The 18,453-nt window shown below is 48.1% G+C and overlaps 1 protein-coding gene across 5 annotated transcripts in view; it reads left to right on the forward strand.

The window, feature by feature from the left end:
* mbnl2 (muscleblind-like splicing regulator 2) overlaps positions 1 to 18,453 on the forward strand; it is a 180,286-nt gene that overhangs the window by 121,526 nt on the left and 40,307 nt on the right. The window lies entirely within an intron of this gene.

Here is an 18,453-nt window from a genome sequence, read left to right on the forward strand (position 1 = left end):
TCACAAACTAGTTAGTATACTAGTTAGTCCTTGAGGTAGTCGGAAAGTAACACTCAATATGTACTGTAGACAAAGCACTGGTACTGGGCCCGGTGAGGCCCAACACCTCAATATGTACTGTAGACAAAGCACTGGTACTGGGCCCGGTGAGGCCCAACACCTCAATATGTACTGTAGACAAAGCACTGGTACTGGGCCCGGTGACTAGGCCCAACACCTCAATATGTACTGTAGACAAAGCACTGGTACTGGGCCCGGTGAGGCCCAACACCTCAATATGTACTGTAGACAAAGCACTGGCACTGGGCCCGGTGACGCCCAACACCTCAATATGTACTGTAGACAATAGGGGTGCACCGATGTATCGGTCGGGTATCGGCCGATAAGCTCGGATGTGCCGATGGCAGTAGCCGATAAATTCAGTCGCATCCTGCACAACGCCGGCCCCGCCCCAGTCCCCCACACACACACACACACAAGCTACTGCATCAAAGTTACTACTAAATATTCAACATTCTCTTTTGAGACTCCGCTTCAGACTCTTATCATTTGGCACTAAAAGCTAAACATTGTCACCGATATGGCTGTCCGCAACATGTCATTAATTGTGTACGCGAGGTGGTCGCTCAGTGACGACGCTAACATGAGCTAGGTTAGCTAGCATTAGCTACCGGGAGATGCAAGACTAACGTTACTGGTGAAAATGTGATTTGCGTTGGAATACTCCTTTGCCAACTTGCTGTACTTTGCTTGCAGGTCTGCAGCCATTATTGCTGGATTATGAATAGCCCCAACTTTAGCCAAGGTAACATTATGGCTAAACCTTTAACAATAGTTAACGCTAGCTTTCGGTTAGCTGTTCAATGCTATTAATAACACAACTCCCCGTCAACACCCTCTCTCGGGAAGATGGCATTTAAGAAAGTATCTGTAGGGAGCTCCAGTAGCTCACCACGTACCGCGAGTGCTATTTCAGCGCCGTGGACAACTGGGGCTGAGCGCGTTCGAATCCCGGACGGCAGCCGTGCCTTTCCCAGAGTGTCTTTCCCCCCCATCTGAACCCTTTCAGCCTGCTTCTGTCGGTCGAACTTGACCAAGTATGAATGCGAAGAAAAAGCGATAAACGCTAAAAGAACCAGGTGACTGGTCAAAGTAAAAAAAAAAAAAAAAAGTATCTGCTGTTAAAATGACACAAACATTTGTTTTGTGGCATTAACGTTATATAGTTAGTGTTACACGTTCAATAACAAGCATATTATTTACCCGAAGATAGCAGTAAGCAAGGCATTACTCCGTTAGTCCGTTCATAGCTCAGTTCCATTCCGTTGCTCATTCCGTACCCAACTACACATTCTGCAATCTGTTAATAAAGTTTTCAACCAGACAAATGTATAGAAAGGCTTTGTTTTATTATAACATTTGTTGCAGTAAAATCATTATGTCTCATTTGGTCATGCTGTGGAGCGCTGGTCGGCGGGCCGGGCAGCTAACGTAGCTACGTTAAGTAAGAACAATGGCGGCATGCCCGAAAGTAGAGATGTTCCGATACCATTTTTTCCTTTCCGATCCGATTCCGATACCTAAGCTTTGGGTATCGGCCGATACCGATACTTATCCGATACCAGTGCATACATTAAAAAAATATTATATAAATTATAAAACGTTTTTTTTTTTAATACAGCTACTGTTTTATATATACTGTTTTTTTAGTAATAACTATAAAGTAATGGTATTTATTCAACAACAGGTGATTGTATAGATTAGTATTAGTATCAGTAATTGAAAACTATCTCAATGAGTTCATCCACGGAAAGGTTGTTGGCACATTAGTTCCACACGGACATTATTCGTTGCTGCACTTGCTTCCACAAGAAGGCTCCGTTTAGTACCAGAGGCTCTGTTGTTGTGATTTTTGCACAATAAATATTCAACATTCTCTTTTGAGACTCCGCCTCAGACTCTTATCATTTGGCACTAAAAGCTAAACATTGTCGCCGATATGGCTGTCCGCAACATGTCATTAATTGTGTACGCAACGTGCAATTGTGCAATGACAACGTTACCGTGAGCTAGGTTAGCTAGCATGAGCTACCGCTATATGGAAAGACTAACGTTGCTGCCGGTGACATTATGATTTAACTTGGAATACTCCTTTGCCAACTTGCTGTACTTTGCTTGCAGATCTGCAGTCATTATTGCTGGTTTATGAATAGCCCCAACTTTAGCCAAGGTAACGTCAAAGCTAGCTTTCGGTTAGCTGTTCAATGCTAATAACACCAGCCACCAAGCGAACTCATCAGAGCTCCCCGTCAACAGCGCTGTCGGGACAATGGCATTTTAAGAAAGTATCTGCTCTGCTGTTAATGGCAATTGACACTTTAATTCACGGTCGATTAAGCACACGTTTGTTTTATAATGCTCACCCAGCGAAGTATGAGTATATAAAGTATCTACAGAGCCCAACGTCCGCAGTGTTGTTGATAAATTACGTCATATGGTATCGGAGCGCAACATTAGAGGGTACTCGCCGATACCGATACCAGCATTTTAGGCAGTATCGGCGGCATTTCCGATACTGGTATCGGTATCGGAACAACTCTACCCGAAAGTAGAAAATGAATAAACGCTTGCCGATTGGTGGTAAGGACAGCAGGAGGTGGGTGCTAGCGGTGTGGCGTAATTGGCCGAATCGACTGTCAATCAAAATGGTTATATTGCATTGGCTGAGAGCTCTGGTTGAGAGAACAGTATCCATCTGCAGGCCGCCAGACGATACTGGGAGAGGGATAGTGCTACATAGGGGTGGGACGATACATCGATCCAGATCGATACATCGATGTAATTATCAACAATCGAATCGGATCGATGCGATGTAATAAGATCGATTCATATCGATACTCTTATTTTGAAAATCCTGTGGCGAGTCTCATATCCGCCCAAGAACAACCGCAGTAGCTCCGTGTGTGTAGATGTTACAGCATAGCATTCTCCCTTTCTGTGTGTGTGTGTGTGTGCGCGCGTCTTTGGAAAGACCAGATGAGGTCAGAGGAGTTTGATGTTTAAATGTTATTTAAACATAAACAATATAATACATAATAAATGTAGGCCTATACATGATCATGCAACATCAACAAATTGTTGTAGGAACGGTTTGGGAGAGGGAGGTTGTGAGTTTTGAGTTCCAAAAAATGTAGCTTAAAGTTTAAAGCGCAATATATAAAAACGTGGCACTTTAGTGAACAGGAGGTCTATTTGTATTAAAAACAATAGATTGATTTTCCTTTAAATGTCTGGAAGAGCTCAAAAATACAAATGTCAAATGATATTTTCATTACCTTTTTTTTGTTGATCTAAATGTTACTGATTGTGTTAAATGGGCATATGATATCATCTCATATCGATCGCAGGCACCTGAATCTAATCGTATCGTATTGTATCGTGAGAGACTTTGTGATATCGGCAAATATCGTATCGTTGTCCAAAGAATCGATATCGTATCGTATCATGATGAAACTGGTGATTCCCACCCCTAGTGCTACATGGCATGATGGAATTAATACCATAAACATATTTCTTGATGTTTCCTTTTTTTAAGTAAGTAAAGAGGCCTACAAATACAAACATACACATACAAATATACTAGGGATGCACCGAATGGGAAATTCTTGGCCGAAACCGATACCGAAAATAGGAAACAGTTGGCCGAAAACCGAATGCCGAAAGGCCGAAAATGATTAATATAAATATATATATGTTTTTTTTTTCTTTTTTTTTTTTAGCTACCTGATTATGGCAAAAGACATGATTATGGCTAAACTTAACTTAAATAATATTAATAATCACTATTATGGGCCCATAAAACATTTATTCAGCACTTTTGAATGCATACATTAATTCCAGACTGTTAAGACTAAAAGACTACAACGATTGATGACGACTTCCTGTCCTCGCATTTCCATTTCCGGTTTAACGATACATTTTCAACAACAGATTGCTGCTAATTAAACACTTCATTTAAACGGAGTAACGTTAACGTTATGTCGAGTTCATACGTGTAGTGTAGTATGAACTCGTCATAACGTTAACATTACTCAGTGTCCACTGTTGCTGCCACCGTTGCGTCGCAGGTGGATGGTACACTGTTAGCTCCGTAGCTAATCCGCTCCTAGACTACTGATAGCAGTACCGTTAACGTCGGAGCTGATCAATACTCCGGTTTTTTCTAATTTAGTTTAGAACTGGGTTTCGGGGGGCATCCCTACTCCCAAGAGGAGTTAGTTATTACAGGCTGTAGAATGCAGGAAGAGCTGCCAAGCTGCTCACGTTACATGTTGCGCATGCTACCGGTATGTCTGTAGTCGCGTTTTGATGACGTCATCACAACAACACGTTATTTGACTTTCGGTCATATATTTTCGGTGCTAAAACCCTTTCGGCCGAAAGCCGAAAGAGCCGTTTTAACCATTTTCGGCCGATAATTTTCGGTAGCCGAATTATCGGTGCATCCCTAATGTTGTGAAGGGCCAGATTAAAGCTGAGAATCTACATTTATTGTTTTATATACATTGTATATTATTTATATATACACGGTATATCCCTTTAAGCCTGCGTTCGAATCATAGTAATATTCGCTCTCCTTATTGGATAACGCCGTAGGCGCCAGCCCGCAAGCCCCCAAAGTCAGGTTCAAAGACGAACCCAGGCATGTCACAACATGCCTGGAGACAGCGTATTGATTCGAGACAAGAACTGAGGTTTGGGACTAGATAATCACTTAAGTATATATATGGCGCAGGTGCGCACAGCAGCATTTCGGTAACAGTGAAGTGAGCAGCAGTGCGTCTAACAGAGCGTTGAGAACCACGTGCGAATGGAATAGTAAAGTGTCAGATTAATGCAGTAACGTCAAGTTCGACTTAGTTTAATGTGAAGTAAATAGTCGTTAATTTATTGTATATCGTGCCAACCCCAGTTCGTTCGTGTGTAGCATTACGCAGCGGTTCGTTCGTGTTAGCTAGTGGACCTTAGCCAGTGCGCGTGGACTAACTACCTTAGTACCAGCACACGAGGAGGCCTAGTCGGAGAACCTGCTGGACATGTGCACAGGAGAACCAGCGGCGGCGATTGCAGAACCATTACTGGTTGGATTATATTGATTGTGGAACGTGTTACCCGGAGAAGAGCATCGTTAATCTCCACTGTCGTTTGGAATTTAACCTCGTGAGGATTTACATTCGGGCTGGCCTCATGGACCGAGGCTAGCTGGCTATCATCGTTTGCTATCGAGCATTGGATTACAGTTATTGCTTTTGTTGCTGATCGTTGGATTTACAAGGACTGGCTTCTGTACGTGAATCCCCTTATTCTTCATTGAATCAGACTGAGTATCCGAACATTCCTCTATCCTCCAGACCTTACAACTCTGGGAGGAACCCAGTGTCTCCAGGCGGTACCAGCGTTGCCCTCTATAATTGCTATTATACGCCAGGTGGCGTCAGCCTAGTACCCATCGTAGGAATCATTCTATTCCCAGTGACTTATGCTACTGACTGACTTTATGCATATTCTTCGCCATACAAGCGCGACCCTAATTCTCATTCTGTAACCTAATGTTGCATAATAATAAAATACCCTCCAATACTATTTCTTTGTCAATGCCGTGTTATTATGAGTGTCCACCATATCTATTCGATGTACTGTCTGGCCAGTAATTAAAGTACATACCTAGCAGTGGTTTAATCTATCACAATCTTTAATACAGTCAGGGTTTTGTAACCCCTCATGTAACTGAGGGGTACAATTCCCTGACAGTATTGAATAAGTATGGTATCATTAAACCACTACTGCGTTATGTACATTACTACTGGCCATACAGTACACAGGTATATGTGATGAACACCCCCCCCAATAACACGGCTTAACAAGAAAGTACTGTTTATAATAATATTTATTAGAAGAGCACCAAGATTATCTTACATTATTTATTAAGATTGAGAGTTGCGCTTGTAAGGCGAAGAATGTGCATGAATAGGTCAAGAGCGTAAGTCCATGAGCATATTACGCAGGGGATAATGAATACCACCTGTAACATAAGAATTATATATGGTACACTAGTAGGTCAGCTGGAGATACTAAGGGGGTTCCCTCCGGTTGTAAGCCAGCAGGGGGGAGGAATGTTCGAATGCAAAAGTCTGGATCAACGGGGAATCAATAAGCTCCAGCTACGGGAGGCGGTACATTACTCCCTTGATCGGCAGACGAAAGCAGCAGCTATAATCCAAGTATGCGTGCAGCATAGGTGAAAGCCAGCCAGCCTCTCCTAGAGACGGGCTCGAGTGATGCTCCTCACGGGTAAATCCCACACAGCAGCGGGGTAGACGGTTCTCTGCTCCAGCAGCCACAGTACCAAAGCAATAATCCAGCCGGAAAAGGCTCTGCATTCACCGGTGTAGATTCTCCGGTGCACGGTACTTCACATTTAACTAGGTCGAACTTGACGTTATTTCACTAAGCTCTGACACTTTTACTATCCTATTCGCACGCGGTTATAAGTGCTTTATTCAGACGCAAGGTTTCTCACTTCACTTGGTCGTTGACTCGTGATGAAGGCTTCAACTTGTTGGGTTAACTCGTTTGAGGGTAACTTGACTTTAGGCTAAGTGCTGCTGTATCCACCTGCGCCGTATTTATACGTACGGTGAATAATCTAGTACCAGCCTTATTTCTGTCTCGTATTACTGCGCAAAACCGGGCATGTTCAGGCATGTCTTAGCGGTGACTTTGAACTAGACATTGGGGGTATGGCCGTGGCGCCTAGGGGATCGCTTCCAATAGGAGAACGAATATTATGGTCTGTCCTGTACCAGGTAAAGGGATATTCCGTGTATATGTACAAAGAATATACAAGGGATATCAAACGATATACAAATAGTATACATGGGATCTCAAGCAATAAATATATATATTCGGTTTAATCTGACCCTTTGTAACACCTCAGTTACAATTGGTCCTTCGAGCCGGAGGGTATCGGTAATCTTTAATATCATATTAATATTGATATGGCCAGCGGTGGACACTCTCCAGACGGCTCCCCCAAATTAGAGCGCCCGCGGCGCAAACGTCAGCCACCTCCATACCTGGAGGACTTCGCTTTCGTTTTACCTCCTAGCTTATCTAAAAAGACGTTAAGTACGGATAAAACGGATAGTTTAAGCATGCCCAATCCTATCGACTTGTCGGCCCTTCCAGTAGAGACCCCAGTGGGTTCAAACGAAACTGACTTAGCTCACGGGGGGACCAAGCGGGACATGACGTGACTATACCTCAAGACAGCGCCACCGGGATAGACCCCGGAGCGCCCCAGGATAAAGAAAGCGCCACCGGGATAGACCCCGGAGCACAACCAACCCAAGAGCGCGTACCCGAGACAGACCTCGGCACGCAACCAAGAGAACAGGTCTCCGCCAAGCCCTGTCAGCGCCCGATCACCTCCATCAGTGTCATCCCCCAGCGAGGCTGACCAGAGACTGGCGCAAGCCTTGATCGCCACGCTGACAGCTTCAACCGATAGAGACCGTATCCAGGGTGAGCGCGACCGTCTTCAAGCACAGACGCTTAGTGAGCGCGAACACTCTGCAGCGGAACGAGAGCGCCTCCAGGCGCAACAACGGAGTGAGCACGAACGCATCAGACTGGAGGAGAGGCGCCTCCAGACGGAAGAGAACATCCAGCGAGAACACGCCAATGCACAGCGCGAAGCGGAGCGCGACCGGCTGCAGGCGCAGATGATAGAACAATTGATCGCCAGGGCGACCCCCCCTCCACACGGAGCTCCCGGAGATCATCACGACACGGGTCTAGGGCACCTTCCCCTACCCGACAAATCTACACGGGACCCGGCCAACAGGAAGAACCTGCCTACGTCTCCGAGCCCCCTCCCCGACCGGTCTATACGGGACCCAGCCAACGGGAAGAACCGGCCTACGTCGCCGAGAGACTAACTAGAAGACTCCAAGACCTAGCGGAGGAAGAGGAGGGATATCAAGCCCACCAGCACGAACCTACTTTGGACCAGGAGGCCCAGTACAGCCCCGACCTCAGCCCAGAGTCACTGCGCTACAAACCCCCGACCCAACTCAAGGGTGAGCGTGATGTACAGTCAGGACCGAGGAGCAGCACCTGGGGGCCCGGCCTCTGGTACCCACCCAGTACTAACCCACGACTACCCGTACGGGGAGACTCGCCCAGGAGGCCTCTCCCCCTACGCTCATCGGTGTCCCAGCCATCCATGGCGTCTTACCTTGGCACACCGACGTTCCCAGACTTTACGCGCGAGGACAGAGCACAGTACACAGAATTACGCATGTGTTTAGAGACTATAATGTCCGATGTCCACGACGAGTCTTATAAATATGCCATCCTCCTCAAGCATCTCAAGGTGCCCAGAGCGCATAACATAGCGCTGGCATATTCGAACTCAAGCACCCCATACTCGGCTGCTCTGGTGGCCCTCGACGCGCGCTATGGACGCATATGGGATTACGTGATCCAAGAAATACGAGATATCGACCACCTCCCCCCAGCCAAAGACAATAGAGCACTGGATGACCACTCTATCAAGGTACAATCCCTCGTGGGGATGCTGGGGTCCCAAAAGGAGAAGGGGAGATATGAACTGTATGCAAATTCTAACGTGGAGCGGATACTGGAGAAGCTCCCTCCAGCCCGTCAAGAGCGTTTTCGGCGGCAGAAAGACCACCGTGACCCCAACGGCCCAGAACCATCCCTCCTAGACCTGTTTGATTTCCTCGCCAGGGAGGTCAGCAGTCTACGACTGGACACATTCGTGTGGAGTGGCTCTAGCCCTAGAGATGGACCGCGGAGGTTCAATGACAACCGCCGGTCAGTGACAGTTATGCACCAGGCCGAGTCAGTGCCGCAGCACAAGAACCACAACACCCCCCACGTGAAGGGAAAGTGGAAGATTGCCTGCCAGTACTGTGAAAATGAACATTGGCTGTCTCAATGTGACACCTTCAAGAAGCTGACCGCTGACGAGGTGAGTCAGTGGATCAAAGCGAACCGCCGCTGCTTCCGCTGCGCGCGCAGCCATATGGCAGCTGAGTGCCGCCTAAAGAAAAGATGCAGCAAGTGCGACGGCGCCCACCTGGAGGTCCTGCACGACAGCAACAAGAGGAGACCCGTACCACAAAGCAGCTCGAGAGTAAATGTCATGTATATAGACCCTGCGAAGAGCGGGAGCTCCCGAGTGCTCTTGAAGGTGGTCCGAGTGCTCCTAAGCTACGAGGACAAGGTCATGGACACTTACGCCGTCCTAGATGATGGGTCGGAAAAGACTCTCCTCCTCGCTTCCGCCGCAGCCCAGTTGGGTCTGCGGGGTACCGAAGAAACAATGACAATCCGTACCATTAGAAGAGACCTAAAGACCATAAAGGGTGAAAACATCTCCTTCACGATAGCAGCGGTCGAGCAGCCCGAGAAGCGGTATAGCATCACTAACGCCTTCACAAGCCATGACATAGGTCTGTCACGGTTAGGGATGCCCCCCGGACCCCGGTTTTAAACGGGAACCGGTACTATATTAGAAAATACCGGAGTATTTATAAGCTCCGACGTCCTCGGTACTGCTATCGATACTCTAGAGAAATTATTATTATTATTATTATTATTTACAAGTTGCGAACGATCTCTCCTCTCTCTGTCTCTGCACGAGAAGCGAGTCGCAGCGAGTCATTATTACACACACTCCTCGCGAGTCGCGCTACACATACATACGGGTACTCCTTAATGAAAGCGCTGTCAATAGTATGCAGCTGCAGCACGTCAGACAGCAGCGCTTACAAGCCCCGCACATACAAGCCCCGCACACCTGATGTGCTGCAGCTGGAAGCATCTCGGCGCTGTCTCCGTGCCGACGCGCGCTGCACACAGACACAGACAGCTCTGCATGGACTGAGTCGTGATGGCGGATAGAGCGAAGCGTTCACAAGTGCAACAAAACATTTGACAGTAAGGGTGGCAATACGAGCAATCTATCAAAACATTTGTTTGCAAAACACTATATTAGTGTGCAGAAATGCGCCGTATTCGACTGCCTTGCGCGCAGTGGTCCATCTGCATCCACGTCCACTGCAGCCGGTAAGCCAAGATACGGAGTTTCCTAGGCTAATAACGAATTATTACAAATAGGCTAATAAACAAAATAATTGTTTAGCTACAAATACTACAATCTAAAAACGTTTTATAGATCGTCAAGCTGAGGTCAGCCACCAATGTGTCCCAGGCCAGTGAGCCCACCACACGTCCTCCCTCTACCTCCACCACCCAAAGTCCTTTCTCCCTAGCAGCTAGAGGAAAGATGACAGAGGATAGGGTGAACGAGTGTCACAGGGCTGTGACAAAGTTTGTTGTCAAAGGCCTGCACCCGTTATCTACAGTGGAGTCCAAGGACTTTAGGTAACAACTAATCATTCAGTGTATATCGTTTTTTTTGTATACATAGTTGTCTAACTTGTCTGTTGTTGTTATAAGTTATTATTGAAGCAGCTATTCCCACCACTCCACACAAATTTACAATAATTCAATCATTTCTAATCTTTACTGTAGGGAGATGACCAATGCTCTCAACTGCAAATATAAAAATCATAAAAAAATTATCAAAAAGAACCGATAAGAGTATCGAAAAAGTACCGAACCGTTAAGCAGTATCGATAGGAGTAGTAGTATCGATAAAATCCTAACGATACCCATCCCTAGTCACGGTATACCTACCCCATCACACAGCTGACAGAGAAATACGTGCACCTACGTCAACTACCTATACCGCCCATCGACGGCGCCACCCCGACCCTGCTCATAGGATCCGACCACGCACACCTCATCGTCCCAACGGACCAGGTCCACATCGGGCCCAGAGGCTGTCCAGCAGCGGTCAAGACCCGCCTGGGTTGGACACTACAAGGCCCCCTCTCCGGGTCTTCCAACCGACCGACAGCCACTCGCTGCCTCTACACGAGGATAAACGAAGATGACACCACCCTCTTGCAGCACGTCGAGAGACTATGGACATTAGACTCGATGCCCTTTAAGAACGAAAAGAAACGAGTTAGTTCAAAGGAAGACACGTATGCCATAGCTCTCCTCGAGCAGAAGACAAAGAGGGTCGAGGTCGACGGAGTGATGAGATACGCAACTCCACTCTTGAGGCGAGAGGGGATGCCCACCCTCCACGCCTCAAAAGAAGCGACAGAACGCTATCTACTGAACACCGAGCGGCGTCTAGCCAAGGACCCCACTCAAGCCACTGTGTACCGCGCTGAAATCGACAAACTGATCACAGCGGGACATATCAAGAAAATTGACAATCAAGAGGCAGACCAGACGACCGAATCCTGGTACGTGCCCCACCACAAGGTCCACCACAACGGCAAGAACCGCATTGTATTCAACTGCAGCTACCAGATCGGACTACAGAACCTGAATAAATTGCTCCGACACTCGGCCCCTCCCTCCTCGGCGTACTACTACGTTTCCGCCAAGACAAGGTGGTCATCAGCGGCCACATCAAAGGGATGTTCCTGCAGGTGCGACTGGTGGAGGAGGACAAGCCCCTGCTGCGGTTCCTATGGAGAGAGAGGATCAACGATGAGCAACCCTCCATCTATCAATGGGAGGTCCTCCCCTTCGGCACCACATGCAGCCCATGCTGTGCTACGTTCGCACTACAAAAACACGTGACAGAAGACCCTGAAGCTGACGAGGAGGTCAGACAAAGCGTAGAGAGGAGTTTCTACGTGGACAACTGTCTACAAAGCGTCTCGACGCCAGAAGAAGCCGAAGCCCTCCTGCTTAAGCTCCGCGCCTCCCTGATCAAAGGCGGCTTCGATCTTAGGCAGTGGGCCAGCAGTGACCCTCAAGTACTTCGCAGCCTCTCCCCAGAGACAAAGGCAGCAAGCAGTGAGACCTGGATGGCGACCACCCCAGGTGAAGCACAGGAAATGACATTGGGCCTCGTCTGGCGCTTCAAAACAGACTCGCTCCATTACAAGCACACACCCTTGACCCAGGAGCAGGGAAGGTCGACCCCTCTACCGACCACTAGACGGAGCGTATACAGAACACTCGCAAGCCAATACGACCCGCTGGGGTGTATCCTACCTTACACCACTCGGGCGAAGATGCTTGTGCGAGAACTGTGGGACAAGGAACAGGGCTGGGACGACCCCATACCCGACCACCTAGCTTCCACCTGGAGAGAGTGGGAGAGAGAACTCAGCTCGCTCCAAAATGTGAACATTCGCCGGAGCTACTTCCCACCCACAGTGCGGCTGGAGACGTGCCAGATGGACCTGCACGTCTTCAGTGACGCCTCGGAAGTAGCCTACGGTTCGGTGGCTTACTTGCGAGCCCGAGAGGAGGGAGGAGAAGTACACACAGCTTTCGTCCTAGCTCGCTCAAGAATAGCCCCCCGCAAGCAACAATCGATCCCGCGTCTAGAGCTCTGCGCAGCTCTGGTAGGCGCGCAACTCGCCACGCTGATACAACGTGAACTCGCCATAACGGTGCAAAGAACAATCTTGTGGTCAGACTCCATGACTGTACTCACATGGATCCAGTCCGATTCTTGTAGATACAAGGTCTTCGTGGGAGTCAGAGTCACCGAGATTCAAGACCTGGCAGGTTCAGCGTGCTGGAGGTACGTTGACACCAAACAGAACCCAGCCGATGTCATCACACGGGGGATGTCCCTAGATGACCTCACACGTCCCAATATCTACAGTGACGGTCCTGAGTTCCTCAAGCTCCCGGAGGAGGAGTGGCCTACCCCCACCCCACGGGAGGCTAGTCAAGAGGAGGCAGAGATCAAGAAATCTATGTTCTGTGGGCTGACGCACATCCCAGCCCCCACTGACCCTAACATAGACGACTGCCTAACCTTTGAGAGTGCGCAGATAAAAACATTCTTGTGGCACCACCCTGAGGTTCCCCCCACTACAGACATCGACGCATCGAACTACGCAGAGGCAGAACTCCTTCTGCTACAGCGAGCCCAAAGAGACTCATTTCCAGATGAGCTAGACTGCCTGCAGGGAACAAAGCCAATCCCTTCAGACAGCCGACTGCTCCACTTGGCCCCCGAGCTCGACACCCATGGCCTCATCAGGGTGGGTGGTCGTCTGAGACGGGCCCCGGACTTAACGGATGACGTCAAGTATCCTATTGTCCTCAACAGTCGACACAAGGTCACCGAGCTTATCATAAAGAAATACGACGAGGATGTGCACCACGCTGGGGCAGAGAGAGTCTTCGCTGAGATCCGACGTCGTTACTGGATACTGCAAGGAAGAGAAGCAATACGTCGCTTCCAGCGGACCTGTCTAGACTGTCGCAAGTGGCGAGCACAGCCCAGTATACCTATGATGGCCGACCTGCCTCCCTGCCGCCTCCGACTCGGCGAGAAGGCCTTCCACTCCACAGGCGTGGACTGTTTCGGCCCGCTCTACGTCAAGAAAGGAAGAGGGACAGAGAAGAGGTGGGGCATTGTATACAAGTGCATGACCACCCGAGCAGTGCATATAGAACTCCTGCAGACCATGAGTACGGATTCATTCCTCATGTCCCTCCGGAGATTTATAGCAAGAAAAGGGAAACCATCTGCATTGTTGTCTGATCAAGGGACAAACTTCAAAGGCGGAGAAGGAGAACTGAGAGAGAGCTTCCAGGCCATGGGCCCAGAACTTAAGACCCGCCTCGCTCCCTCTCAGATCGAGTTCCAGTTCAACCCCCCGAACGCCCCTCACTTCGGGGGAACCTGGGAAAGAGAAGTCCGTTCCATAAAGACAGCTCTGTACGCCGTGCTTGGGGCCCAGACCGTGGCGGAAGAATTTCTCACGACAGTCCTCACGGAGATCGAGGGAGTATTGAACTCAAAGCCCCTCGGGTACGTCTCAAGTGATGTAGCAGACGTCGACCCAGTCACCCCCAACACTCTTGATGGGGCGGCTGGACCCTGCCCTTCCACAGGCGGTGTACAGACCTGAAGAAGCGAACGGCCGAAGAATGTGGAGATACAGTCAAGTATTGGCTGACCAGTTTTGGAACAGTTTCCTCCTCCACTACCTACCGTCCCTCCAAACCCGTCAGAAGTGGGTAAAGGACAGGGACAACTTAAAAGTGGACACAGTCGTTATGATCATAGACCAGTCACTACCCCGAGCTATGTGGCCGGCCGGCCGCGTAAGCAAAGTGATCACTGGTGCCGACGGGAAGGTCAGAGCGGCAGAAGTTATTGTCCAAGGGCGGACTTACACCCGACCCGTGGCGAGGCTGATAGAGTTGCCAGAGCTCCCTGACTCCCCTGATGACGATCATGACCCACTGACTTTGTAGATTGCCCTACTCCTCACAACAGATATTGAGCAGTTGACTGGACTATTAATCTGTCTCCCTTAACTAATTAGGTGCGGACTAATTACGAGGCGGCTGTTGTGAAGGGCCAGATTAAAGCTGAGAATCTACATTTATTGTTTTATATACATTGTATATTATTTATATATACACGGTATATCCCTTTAAGCCTGCGTTCGAATCATAGTAATATTCGCTCTCCTTATTGGATAACGCCGTAGGCGCCAGCCCGCAAGACCCCAAAGTCAGGTTCAAAGACGAACCCAGGCATGTCACAACATGCCTGGAGACAGCGTATTGATTCGAGACAAGAACTGAGGTTTGGGACTAGATAATCACTTAAGTATATATACGGCGCAGGTGTGCACAGCAGCAGTTCGGTAACAGTGAAGTGAGCAGCAGTGCGTCTAACAGAGCGTTGAGAACCACGTGCGAATGGAATAGTAAAGTGTCAGATTAATGCAGTAACGTCAAGTTCGACTTAGTTTAATGTGAAGTAAATAGTCGTTAATTTATTGTATATCGTGCCAACCCCAGTTCGTTCGTGTGTAGCATTACCCAGCGGTTCGTTCGTGTTAGCTAGTGGACCTTAGCCAGTGCGCGTGGACTAACTACCTTAGTACCAGCACACGAGGAGGCCTAGTCGGAGAACCTGCTGGACATGTGCACAGGAGAACCAGCGGCGGCGATTGCAGAACCATTACTGGTTGGATTATATTGATTGTGGAACGTGTTACCCGGAGAAGAGCATCGTTAATCTCCACTGTCGTTTGGGATTTAACCTCGTGAGGATTTACATTCGGGCTGGCCTCATGGACCGAGGCTAGCTGGCTATCATCGTTTGCTATCGAGCATTGGATTACAGTTATTGCTTTTGTTGCTGATCGTTGGATTTACAAGGACTGGCTTCTGTACGTGAATCCCCTTATTCTTCATTGAATCAGACTGAGTATCCGAACATTCCTCTATCCTCCAGACCTTACAACTCTGGGAGGAACCCAGTGTCTCCAGGCGGTACCAGCGTTGCCCTCTATAATTGCTATTATACGCCAGGTGGCGTCAGCCTAGTACCCATCGTAGGAATCATTCTATTCCCAGTGACTTATGCTACTGACTGACTTTATGCATATTCTTCGCCATACAAGCGCGACCCTAATTCTCATTCTGTAACCTAATGTTGCATAATAATAAAATACCCTCAAATACTATTTCTTTGTCAATGCCGTGTTATTATGAGTGTCCACCATATCTATTCGATGTACTGTCTGGCCAGTAATTAAAGTACATACCTAGCAGTGGTTTAATCTATCACAATCTTTAATACAGTCAGGGTTTTGTAACCCCTCAGTTACACCTAAAATATACAGTAGTTTCATTAAAAAAAATATATATTACAAAAAAAAAATTAAACTAAAAAAAATTACAAATACTATACAAATAATACACAAATATCGGTATCGGCCGATTGTGTTACTTGAACAATCGGTATCGGTGGCCAATTTTCATATCGGTGCACCCCTAGTAGACAAAGCACTGGTACTGGGCCCGGTGAGGCCCAACACCTCAATATGTACTGTAGACAAAGCACTGGTACTGGGCCCGGTGAGGCCCAACACCTCAATATGTACTGTAGACAAAGCACTGGTACTGGGCCCGGTGACTAGGCCCAACACCTCAATATGTACTGTAGACAAAGCACTGGTACTGGGCCCGGTGACTAGGCCCAACACCTCAATATGTACTGTAGACAAAGCACTGGTACTGGGCCCGGTGACTAGGCCCAACACCTCAATATGTACTGTAGACAAAGCACTGGTACTGGGCCCGGTGACTAGGCCCAACACCTCAATATGTACTGTAGACAAAGCACTGGTACTGGGCCCGGTGACTAGGCCCAACACCTCAATATGTACTGTAGACAAAGCACTGGTACTGGGCCCGGTGACTAGGCCCAACACCTCAATATGTACTGTAGACAAAGCACTGGTACTGGGCCCGGTGACTAGGCCCAACACCTCAATATGTACTGTAGACAAAGCACTGGTACTGGGCCCGGTGACTAGGCCCAACACCTCAATATGTACTGTAGACAAAGCACTGGTACTGGGCCCGGTGACTAGGCCCAACACCTCAATATGTACTGTAGACAAAGCACTGGTACTGGGCCCGGTGAGGCCCAACACCTCAATATGTACTGTAGACAAAGCACTGGTACTGGGCCCGGTGACTAGGCCCAACACCTCAATATGTACTGTAGACAAAACACTGGTACTGGGCCCGGTGACTAGGCCCAACACCTCAATATGTACTGTAGACAAAGTACTGGTACTGAGCCCGGTGACTAGGCCCAACACCTCAATATGTACTGTAGACAAAGCACTGGCACTGGGCCCGGTGACTAGGCCCAACACCTCAATATGTACTGTAGACAAAGCACTGGTACTGGGCCCGGTGAGTGCAATAGAGGCGATGCTCTCAGACGGACATCTGTATTGTTGTGAATAGACTTAGCAGTCCAGTACTATCCACCCAACAAAGAGGAGGCGAGGTCCGTTTTAAGAGATGAAGCTCCGGGGGGGGGGGGGGGGGGGCTCTCTCTGTCCATCCAACCGGTCCTATAAGCCTCTTGTAGCTGCTCGTTTCAAAGTCACCGTTTGAAAGAGTGCCGTGACATCGGCTCGGCTTTCCTCACAGTCGTGCCGCCGCTTAATGAGCCCGTTGTGTTCCTGTGTTTTGTTGCTTCACACATTGAAATGATATTTATCTCTTTACGATGAAGACGCACATGAGTGATCAAAACATACCTCCGGCTCAGTCAATCTTAGACACGCAGGGCGGTGATGGTAGCTCTGTGTGTGTTCAGTCACTGTGGTTTAGTTTTGACGTGGTGCTCTGTGTGTGTTCAGTCACTGTGGTTTAGTTTTGACGTGGTGTTCTGTGTGTGTTCAGTCACTGTGGTTTAGTTTTGACGTGGTGTTCTGTGTGTTCAGTCACTGTGGTTTAGTTTTGACGTGGTGTTCTGTGTGTTCAGTCACTGTGGTTTAGTTTTGACGTGGTGTTCTGTGTGTTCAGTCACTGTGGTTTAGTTTTGACGTGGTGTTCTGTGTTCAGTCACTGTGGTTTAGTTTTGACGTGGTGTTCTGTGTGTTCAGTCACTGTGGTTTAGTTTTGACGTGGTGTTCTGTGTGTTCAGTCACTGTGGTTTAGTTTTGACGTGGTGTTCTGTCTGTGTTCAGTCACTGTGGTTTAGTTTTGACGTGGTGTTCTGTGTGTTCAGTCACTGTGGTTTAGTTTTGACGTGGTGTTCTGTGTGTTCAGTCACTGTGGTTTAGTTTTGACGTGGTGTTCTGTGTGTTCAGTCACTGTGGTTTAGTTTTGACGTGGTGCTCTGTGTGTTCAGTCACTGTGGTTTAGTTTTGACGTGGTGTTCTGTGTGTTCAGTCACTGTGGTTTAGTTTTGACGTGGTGTTCTGTGTGTTCAGTCACTGTGGTTTAGTTTTGACGTGGTGTTCTGTGTGTTCAGTCACTGTGGTTTAGTTTTGACGTGGTGCTCTGTGTGTTCAGTCACTGTGGTTTAGTTTTGACGTGGTGTTCTGTGTGTTCAGTCACTGTGGTTTAGTTTTGACGTGGTGTTCTGTGTGTTCAGTCACTGTGGTTTAGTTTTGACGTGGTGTTCTGTGTTCAGTCACTGTGGTTTAGTTTTGACGTGGTGTTCTGTGTGTTCAGTCACTGTGGTTTAGTTTTGACGTGGTGTTCTGTCTGTGTTCAGTCACTGTGGTTTAGTTTTGACGTGGTGTTCTGTGTGTTCAGTCACTGTGGTTTAGTTTTGACGTGGTGTTCTGTGTGTTTTTTAGTTTTGACGTGGTGTTCTGTGTGTTCAGTCACTGTGGTTTAGTTTTGACGTGGTGTTCTGTGTGTTCAGTCACTGTGGTTTAGTTTTGACGTGGTGTTCTGTGTTCAGTCACTGTGGTTTAGTTTTGACGTGGTGTGCTGTGTGTTCAGTCACTGTGGTTTAGTTTTGACGTG

Source organism: Notolepis coatsorum, assembly GCF_963971535.1.
Source record: "Notolepis coatsorum genome assembly, chromosome: 5".
Lineage (NCBI taxonomy): Eukaryota > Metazoa > Chordata > Actinopteri > Aulopiformes > Paralepididae > Notolepis > Notolepis coatsorum.